Here is an 11,554-nt window from a genome sequence, read left to right on the forward strand (position 1 = left end):
ACTTTTCAGTGCTACACAAACAGTACTTTTCAGTGCTAAAATTAAAAACGGTACTTTTCAGTGCTACTTAAACAGTACTTTTCAGTACTATTTTTTCTACTATTGATCCCTTTACGATCCTTGTTTGGACCCGTGCCTTCGATTTTTCGTTGGACCCGTTGGCGAAAGCTAACGGTGGTAATCCTTCTTGGACACCGTCTAGGGAAAAAACCTCTCGAAGGTCACGTCTTTCTCGTTTATTAACTAAACATGGTATCAACAACTAACAAAAGGAAGGGTGAATCTCTGAATTCACTACTTCCTTCCAAAAAAGTGGGTTTTAAAACTGTCACTACACGTGGCAAGAATGGAAGAAAGGACGCTTCCCCGGAATGCGAAGTTTCTTCCAAGGGTGAAATGAATAATTGTATTGAAATGAGCAATCAGTTCGATGCTCTAGACAAATTTTCCGAACACCAAATCGAAGCAGCCTCTAGCCCAGGCTCTTTGATTCAAGTGAGGAAGCAAAGAGTGCCGCCTATCGTGGTCAGTTGTTCCGAATTTGGGGGATTTAGGCAGGAGATCTTGAACTCCATTAGGGGAATCAAGGTTTCCTTCCAAATCGCAAAGAAAGGAGACTGTCGCGTTTTGCCGGAAACTCTTAAAGATCGCGAACTTCTTCTCAGATATCTTGAAGAGAAGAAGCACAAATTTTTTACTTATGACGACAAAACTGAACGTTTGTTCAAAGTCGTCTTGAAAGGTCTCTCAAGTGACTATAAGTCACCTGAAGAGATCAAAAATGGAATAAATGATTTACTTGGATTTTCCCCAGTCCAAGTAATCATTATGAAAAAGAGAACCCAATCTGGCATTGTTCGGAAAGGGCTTTCTCAAGAATATTATTTAGTTCACTTTAACAAAAAAGAACTAAATAATATTAAAGCTTTAGAAAAAGCTAAACTTATGTTCGATGTCCGTGTGACGTGGGAACATTTCCAGAAACCTGGAGGAAATTACCAGAACCCCACTCAGTGCCGTCGGTGCCAAAAGTGGGGTCATGGTACAAAAAATTGTCGCATGGATGCTAAATGCATGATTTGCGGAGGTTCTTCTCACGCTAAGGACGACTGTCCTGTGAAAGAAGATACCAGAAAGTTCCAATGCGCCAATTGCAAGGGCCCTCACAAAGCTAACTTTTGGGAATGCATTTCACGCAAAAGAGTCGTTGAGGCTCGTGCCAAGCAGATGAAGGATAATATCCGTTACGATAACGGTCGTTTCCGGAATTTGCCTGGTATAGTATCGAACAATGCTCATTTTTCAGTTAACGATCGCTTGATTAGGAATCATACCCACCAGGAAGATCATAATCATGCTCATTCACAAACAAATTTTAATCCGTCGGGTAGCCGTTCGAATCTTTCAATTTCGAATGTATCTACCCACGGTAAATCCTTTGCCGATATCGTAGCAGGTAATTTGAACTCTTCCCCTGTTCGTTCCATGAGTACCCATTCTACTTGTTTCAAATCAAATGGAAAAAACCCTACCGCCACAGGTAACTCCTACCCCGCTTCTTCGTCTACCGAAAATTCCAATGGGAAATCATCAGATGATATGTCTGCCTCTGATTTTAATTTTCTAACTGAACAATTGAATCTTATGATTGATGCAATGTTCAAAGCCACCACTATGACTGAAGCAGTCCAAGTAGGTGTAAAATTTACAAATCAAATTGTTATTGGATTACGTTTTTCTAATGGATCCAAATAATAATTTAAATATTTTAAATTGGAATGCTCGTTCTCTGAATGGTAAAGAGGACGAGCTGTTTAATTTTCTTACAGCTAATAACGTGCATATAGCAGTTATTACCGAAACTTATTTAAAACCTGGATCCAAACTTAAAAAAGATCCTAACTTTTTTGTTTATCGTAATGATCGACTTGATGGGGCATGTGGGGGAGTTGCAATCATCATTCATAGGCGTATAAAACATCAACTGTTTTCGTCATTTGAAACTAAAGTTTTTGAAACTTTAGGTGTTTCTGTTGAAACACAGTTTGGTAAATATACTTTCATAGCTGCCTATTTGCCTTTTCAATGCTCTGGACAGCAAGTTAATTGGCTTCAAACTGACTTGCGAAAATTGACTCGCAATAAGTCAAAATTTTTTGTCATTGGTGACTTTAATGCCAAACATCGGTCATGGAATAATTCTCAAAGTAATTCCAACGGCAGAATTTTATTTGATGAGTGCTCTTCAGGATATTTCTCAATTCAATACCCTGACAGCCCTACATGTTTTTCCTCTTCTAGAAATCCATCTACGATTGACTTGGTCTTAACCGACTCTAGTCATCTTTGTAGCCAATTAGTTACTCATGCTGATTTTGATTCTGATCATGTCCCTGTTACATTTCAAATATCGCATGAAGCGATTCTCAATCCTATCAGCTCCACTTTCAATTATTTACGAGCCGACTGGAATATATATGAAACGTATGTTGACTCTAATCTTGATGTTAACATTTCTTTAGAAACTAAAATTGATATTGACAATGCTCTTGAAACTTTAACAAATTCCATTGTTGAAGCCAGGAACATTGCAATTCCAAAATGTGAGGTAAAATTTGAATCCGTGATTATAGACGATGATCTTAAACTCTTGATCCGTCTTAAAAACGTGAGGAGAAGGCAATTTCAACGCACTCGTGATCCTGCTATGAAAATTATATGGCAGGATTTGCAGAAAGAAATCAAGAAACGTTTTGCAGATTTAAGAAACAAAAATTTTGAAAATAAAATTTCTCAATTGGACCCTGGCTCTAAGCCCTTTTGGAAATTATCTAAAATCTTGAAAAAACCTCAGAAGCCTATACCGGCATTGAAAGAGGAAAACAAATTATTACTAACTAATTGCGAAAAAGCTCAAAAACTTGCTATGCAGTTTGAAAGTGCGCACAATTTTAATTTAGGACTTACTAGTCCAATTGAAAATGAAGTTACTCAGGAGTTCGAAAATATTCTCAATCAAGAGAACGTTTTCGAAAATGCCTGGGAGACTGATTTGGAAGAAGTGAGAACTATTATTAAAAAATTCAAAAATATGAAAGCTCCTGGCGATGATGGAATTTTCTACATCCTCATCAAGAAACTTCCAGAAAGTAGCTTATCATTTTTAGTTGATATATTTAACAAATGTTTTCAATTGGCATATTTTCCTGACAAATGGAAAAATGCTAAGGTTGTTCCAATTTTAAAACCAGACAAAAATCCTGCTGAAGCTTCTAGCTATCGTCCAATCAGTTTGCTTTCCTCCATCAGTAAACTTTTTGAAAAGGTTATTTTGAACAGAATGATGGCCCACATCAACGAAAATTCAATTTTTGCCAATGAACAGTTCGGATTCCGCCATGGACATTCGACCACTCATCAACTTTTACGTGTAACAAATTTGATTCGTTCCAACAAATCTGAAGGCTACTCTACTGGTCTTGCTCTTCTAGACATAGAAAAAGCATTCGACAGTGTTTGGCATGAAGGTTTGATCGTAAAATTGAAAAATTTTAATTTTCCAACATACATTGTTAGAATAATTCAAAGTTATCTGTCAAATCGTACACTTCAGGTTAATTATCAGAACTCCAGATCTGAAAGACTTCCTGTAAGAGCTGGTGTTCCCCAAGGCAGCATTTTGGGACCAATATTATACAATATTTTCACATCTGACTTACCTGAGTTACCTCAGGGATGTCAAAAATCTTTGTTTGCGGATGACACAGGCCTCTCCGCCAAAGGACGAAGCCTGCGTGTCATCTGTAGTCGATTGCAAAAAAGTTTGGATATTTTTTCTTCATACTTGCAAAAATGGAAGATTTCTCCTAATGCTTCCAAAACTCAACTAATAATATTCCCACATAAACCAAAAGCTCTTTATTTGAAACCTTCAAGTAGACATGTTGTCACGATGAGAGGGGTTCCAATAAATTGGTCAGATGAAGTTAAGTATCTAGGGCTCATGCTAGATAAGAATTTAACTTTCAAAAATCACATTGAGGTTGAATGTCCTCATGCCAAATGTAATAAATATGTAAAATGTCTCTATCCCCTTATTAATAGAAAATCAAAACTTTGTCTTAAGAATAAGCTTTTGATATTCAAACAAATTTTCAGGCCAGCCATGTTGTATGCTGTACCAATATGGACTAGCTGTTGTAATACCAGGAAGAAAGCTCTGCAGAGAATTCAAAATAAAATTTTGAAAATGATTCTGAGGCTTCCTCCCTGGTATAGTACCAATGAGTTACATAGGATATCCAATGTTGAAACATTGGAACAAATGTCAAATAAAATAATCAATAATTTCAGGCAAAAATCGTTACAATCTTCTATTGCCACGATTAATGCGTTATATGTTTAGGTTAAGTTAGGTTAAGTATATTAAAAACTTTTTTTTTCTCTTATAAGCAGGTGAAATCAACTCACCTGTAAAAAATCTGAACTGCTACGGCAAATGAAATGTAATATGTTGTTAACAAAATGTTAATAAAATCTTAGATTTGTTTTACCAAATTAGGATGATAGTGTTGTCTAATAACACAGAACACCTAGATATAAGAAATAATGAATGTAATGTTTGGAATGATACTAATAAAGAAAAAAAAAAAAAAAAAAAAAAAAAAAAATCGCCGACCAAAACAAACTGTGAGCAGTGTTGCGAGATGTAGGGTAAGTGTACCAGTTATGGACATAGTGGTTCCCTGTTTCGCCATACGTAATTACTTTAATGTCTTAAAATTAAAAAAAAATTGTGTGTTTTAGTAGTTAGATTTAAGTTATATCTTGATATTAAAGCATTCAAAAAGATTTAAAATTTGAAAGTTATCAAAATGTCACATATGGCATAATAATTTCTCTAGCAACTTACTAAAAGTCGTGCACCTCCTATGAATTGTTTTAGTTTCGCCCATACATATTGCTTGAAATTCAAACAAACCAGTATTCGAATGTTTGAACATTTTTCCCGGCGTGTTATACAATTCCTGGATATCTCCCGTAATTTTCCGGGCATTTGGAATTCCCGGGGTTTTCCCGCTTTTCCGAATGGACAAACACCTTGGGTTAAGAGTCGCTGAAATCTGCTGGAATCTTGGGGAGAATTACGGAGGAATCTCTGAAGAAACTTATAAGGAAGATCTGAGGATCATTGGGGAAAATAAATCAATGGAGGACTTTAGAGAGGAATCCAAAACTGAGTACAAATCACCGGATAAATTACTAGATAAGTTTCTGGAGATATTTATGGTACTTTTCGGAATGATTAAAATTTACTTACGGACGGTTCTGACAATGAGCAGCCAGGAACATCAGCTCATTGTAAAATGGCCATGTAGACTCATGAACGTCGTCCCTTCCAGCACCTGATGTGGAAGTTGATGTGACTTCTCGGTGCTCCTTCACGAAACGATCCCTCACATTCTTCCACTTTTTTTTTGCGTCTTCCTCTGTTAATTAATAATTTTTATTAGTATATTTAATATCGCCAATTATATGAATGGAAATCGCTTACCTGATATTTGCATTTCATGTGCAACATAGCGCCATGCCGTGTCCTTTTTCACGGTATTTCGGAAATGTTTACTTGCTTTCGCGTAAATTGATGGGAACTTCTTGATACAATTGATCAGTTTAAAATTAAAATTCTGCGATATTGAACTCTGTACTTCCGATAAAAATTCCGCAGATTCTGTTGGTTCCATTTTTCAACGTTTAAAAACACGAACCGCACACGAACTAAATTGATTCCGCGTTTTCCGCTACCGCTTCTTTTGAGCTTTTTCAAAACAAAAAGCGGTTTAGTACTTTTAGTACAATACCGCTTTTACCGCGAAGTTGTCATTGCGTGCACCCATACCTGTTTCCATACAGTCAAAATCCAATTTGACAACCGCATTCCGTTGCCGTTCCGTTTCGGTCGTCATTGCGTTTGGCCCTTTACTCTTTGAACGTGGCAAAGGATGGTATTACCATGGATGGTGGGTGCGCTCGTAAGACATGCAGTTGTTTGCCCCAAGATTATTTGGTTTTCTAATATGAAAGCATACATTTTTTTATATACCAATGAATTGCTGAGAAAATTTGCAATCTATTGGTGCTAATTATAAGGCTGAAAAATAAAATTCATAGCATACTTTTTCAATTTCCATTTCATGCGCAAATGATTTCCGCTGCAACAGCAGCGGGCCGTGGGAAGAAGGAATACGAAAAACCGACCAACAAGCGATAAATGAAATGTGTTCATCTAACTGTGAGTCATTTTGCTAATGATGTAGGATGGGTGATCTGTTGATATTGATATTGGTATCACGTGTTGATTACTTCGAGCCTCGATTTCTTGGATCAATTTTAATTTTATCTGCAAATTGTTCTGAACAAATCTTCTTAATTTTGTTGAATAAAATATATTGGGGGATTAGAGTTTTCTAAATTAGTAAATAATACGTCATAAGTCATTTTTAATTTCAGAGCGGTCGGTTCTCAGCTTGCTCCTGGCGATCAACATGCTCGTGCTGTATGTATCAAGCGAGCGTGCTTGTGCGGAATGTACTAAGTATACGATGCAACTGATCTTGAATTAAATATTTCATATTACAATTGGCATTGGAAATTCCAAGTAAATATTTGTATCTCATGGCTTTCTAAGTGGGATGCCCGAAATTCATTGAAAATATTCTAATTGTTTGTGGCTGAGAACTTTGGACAGACAATTTGAATGTGATTATTGGGAATTTGTTGAATATTTTCCAATTACTGGTAGACACTGAAAAAGGCTGCAATATGAAAAGATGATTGCTTAAAAAGTCTTTGATAAAGTGTACAATATTTTGAAATACATCGAGTTGAAAACAAACAAAGCTATGACAAGAACACTATTTGTATGACATGTAGGTTTATTAAAATAAATCCTAATAATATTTGAGATTTTTATGGAATAATTTGAATATTTCCGAATACCTGATGACAAATGAGCATTCCAGACAAATATTTGAATGAGATGAGGAGCTTTACCAACATTTTGAGTAATACATTACATTCAAATGAAATAAGGGTTTCTAAAAAAAAAAACGGGTCAATATATAAACGAAATGAGTATTTTCTAGTACACTCTCGAATATATGAATGTTCTCTCGAAACATTCACATTTTTTCAGCAACTTAGAAATACTTGTGTTTTGTGGAATTCTTTAAATTATTCTGAATATTTGATGGCGATTGAGAATTTCTGACTTATATTTGAATGAGATTAGAATATTAGAAAATTTCTGAAAAAATAGAGTATCTTGTCAGTGATATTTGCATAAAAGGAATGTTTTAGAAGAAATTCTGAAGTATGCATGATTGAGATAAGTATTTTTTTAATGCAATTTTAAATAAGACGTCTCAATATTATATGAATATAATTATATAAATTATTTAAACAATATATGCTCCTTTTTTAAGAATTACCGCTGAATGTTTGACTGAGATGAGAATATTTTGAATGACTCCGGAATAATTCAGTTATTTATGAAAATTTTGAATATTTCTGAATATTCGATGTTATTTGAGAACTTCTGGCAAATATTTTAATGCGATGAGGATTTTGAAAAAATTAAGTATAACAAAATATTTAAATGAAATGAGTTTCTCGTGAATAATATTCATATATGGTTTCTGAATGAAATTTTGATAAATGTATGAATAAGATGAGTATTTTTATTTCACTTCAATATTTAAAATATCATGGAGTTCTTTGGAAAAAATCCGAATTATCGATGGCAATATAAAATTTCTGACAAATATTTTAATGAGATGAGGATTTTTACGAAAATTCTGAGAAATATAAGAATGCGATAAGTATCTCGTAAACAACATTCGAATAAGACTGAATTTCTAAAATAAATACGGTATCTTGCATGAATTATACGAGTGTTTTCTAAATAACTCTCGACTATTTGAATGATCTCTGGAATCTTCCGCGTATTTTCGAATATCTGCGAATTTCAAAGATTCTGACAACTTTTTCAATAAGATAAGAATATAAGAAAATTTCTGAATTATAGGAGATAAACATCTCGAAAGTAATATTTGCATATAAAGAAGTGTTTCAAAAGAAATTCTGACGAGAATGGGATAGATATTTTCTCAATATAATTTCAAATGATATGAGTGTCAGAAAATTTCTTAATAATATATGAATAAGATGAGTATCTCATGAATGACAATTGAGTTATATGCTTTTTACAGGAATTCCGCTAAATGTATGACTAAGATAAGTAATTTTTTAATTACTCCGGAATACTCGAATAATTTATGAAATATTTTGAACAGTCACGAATTATCGATGCCATCATGCCAATCGAGAATTTCTGACAAATATTTTAATGAGAAGAGGATTCCAAAATATTTCTGAAAAATATATAAATGTGATGGGAATCTGTAAATGATATTAAAATTATAGAAAGGTTTCTTGAAGAAATTCTGAGAAATGTGTAAATGCGCTGAGTATTTTTTCAGTAACTTCTAAATTCTTGAGTGTTTTGTGGAATTCTTCAAATTATTCTGAATACTTGATGGTGATTGAGAATTTCTGGCATATATTTGAATAGAATATTAGACAATTTCTGAAAAAAAAATTGGAGTATCTCGTCAGCGATATTTGCATAAAAGGAGTGTTTTAAAAGAAATTTTTGAAGAACGCATGAATGAGATAAGTAGAGTATTTTTATAAATCAATTCTAAATAAGACGAGGATACTAGAAAATATCCATTTAATATATGAATAACATGAACATCTTGTGAATGATATTCAAACAATATAAGTGTTAAATAACTTCCGCTGAATGTGTGACTGAAATGAGAATCTTTAAATTGACTCCGCAATATTTTAGTAATTTATGAAAACTTTGAATATTTCCGAATACTCCATGCCTATTTAGTACTTCTGTTAAATATTTTAATAAGATGAGGATTCCAGATAATTTCAGAAAAAAATATATGAGTGAAATTTCTCGTGAATGTTATTTATATACGATAAGGGTTTCTTGATGAAATTCTGATGAATGTATGAATGAGATGAGTATTTTTAATTGACTGTAATATTTAATTGAAATGTAATGGAATTTGTTGAAAAATCCGATCTTGATAGCAATTAAGAATTTCTAAAAAGCATTTGAATAAGATGAGGATTCCAAAATATATCTGAATAACATATAAATGAAATGCGTGTCTTGTTATTTGAATTACATAATGGTTTAGTAAAGAAATTCCGAAAAATACATGAATGAGATGAGAATTTTATCAATGACTCTGGAATACTTCAGTGTTTTATGAAATTCTTTCAAGTGTTCCGAATACTTGATGCCAATTGAGAAATTCTGACATATGTTTGAATGATATAAGGATATTATAAAACTTCTATTTTATGCATAAAAGAAGTGTTTGATAAGAAGTTTTGAAGAATGCATTCATAAGATAAGTATTTTTTGTTTCATTTAATTTAAAAATAATTCTAGAAAATGTATTGATATTATATGAATACAATTAATATCTCGTGAAAGATATTCAAACAAAATAAGAAGACGTGTAACTTTTTCGTAAATCTTCACATCAATTTGTCCATCTAATCCAATTGCAAATTTATGTAATGTTTAGCTTTTCGGTAGTTATTAAACTTCCACTCGGCTGGTTAGCCGTAAACCACGATTCATAATTAAAATCAAGTAGCATATAAGTACTTTTTTTCAGAATCTCCGCTAAATACGACTGAGACGAGAATCTTTTAAATGACTCCAGAATATTTCAGTAATTTATGAAAACTTTGAATATTTCTAAATTTTTGATGCCAATTGATAACTTCTGGCAAATATTTTAATGAGATGAGGATTCTAGAAAATTTTAGAATACAAGATATATAAATAAGATCAGTTTTTCGTGAATGATACTTATATACGATAAGGGTTTCTGAATGAAATTTTGAATTGACTTAAATATTTAAAATGTTCTGGAACTCTTAAAAAAAAAAAAAAATTCCAGATGGCAATTGAAAATTTGTGACATTTGAATATTATTGAGAAATGTAAGAATAAGATGAGTATTTCGTAAATTGCATTTGATTGAGATAGAATTTCTGAATTAAATACGAAAGAAAATATTCTAAATAACTCTTGAATATTTCAATGCTCTCTGGAATCTTTCGCATATTTTTGAATATTTTCTGAATAAGACTAAGCTATTAGATAATTTCTGAAAAATAGGAGATAAGCATTTCGTAAGTAATATTTGCATACGGGAAGTGTTTTAAAGAAATTCTGAAGAATGTATGAATTAGATAAATATTTTTTTAGTTTAAATTAAATTGAACCGAGGATACTAGAAAGTCTCTTTTTAATATATGTATATGATAAAAATCTCGTTAATGACATTTGAACAATATAAGTGGTTTTTTAAAGAATTTTCGCTAAAATATATTACTGGGATGAGAATCTTTAAAATGACTCCGGAATTTTTGAGTAATTTATTAAATGCTTTGAATATTTCCGAATTCTCGATGCTAATTGAGTGCTTCTGACAAATATTTAATAAGATGAGGATTCAAGAAAATTTTAGAAAGAAAACAAAAATGAGTTGAGCATCTCGTGAATGATATTCATATACTATTAGTATATCTGGTTGAAATACTAATGATTGTATGAATGATTCAAGTATTTTTAAATTACTTTAATATAAGAATCATTATGGAATTCTTTGAAAAATCGGAATTATCGATAGCAATTGAAAATTTCTGACAACTATTTGAATGAGATAAGGATTCCAAAATATTTCTAATATATAAAAAAATGAGACAGAGACGAGCCTAGCAACGACTGAAAGTCTCTTTAATAAAGATAGATAATGAAAGTCGAAATGAGGTTTCCACCTTATAAATTTCATTTGAATTATATAATGATGTTGTAGGGGACGGACCTGGTGTAGCGGTTAGAACACTCGCCTCTCACGCCGAGGACCTGGGATCGAAACCCATCCTCGAGATAGTCACTTATGACATAAAAGTTATAGTGACGACTTTCTTCGGAAGGGAAGTAAAGCCGTTGGTCCCGAGATGAACTAGCCCAGGGCTAAAAATCTCGTTAATAAAGAAAACAAAAAATTATATAATGATTTCTCATAGAAATTCTGAAAATTGTATGAATTATTAGTGTTTTTTCATTGACTTCGGAATACTTGAGTGTTTAGTGCAATTCATTGAATTATTCTAAATACTTGATGGCAATTGAGAAATTCATGTTTTGAATAAGATTAGGATTCTAGAAAATATCTGAAAAAATTGGAGATAAGTGTGAGTGATATTTGCATAAAATAAGTGATTTAAAACAAATTCTGCAGAATGAATGAATATGACAACTTTTACCTTAATTTAATTTCAAATAATACGGGGACACTACAAAACATTTTAATAATATATTAATAAGATGAGTGAATGACATTTAAATAACATAAATACTTTTTTTTTAAGTAATACCGCTGAACGT

The sequence above is a fragment of the Aedes aegypti genome, unplaced genomic scaffold (genome assembly GCF_002204515.2).
Source record: "Aedes aegypti strain LVP_AGWG unplaced genomic scaffold, AaegL5.0 Primary Assembly AGWG_AaegL5_hic_scaff_880_PBJ_arrow, whole genome shotgun sequence".
In the NCBI taxonomy this organism is placed as follows: Eukaryota; Metazoa; Arthropoda; class Insecta; order Diptera; family Culicidae; genus Aedes; species Aedes aegypti.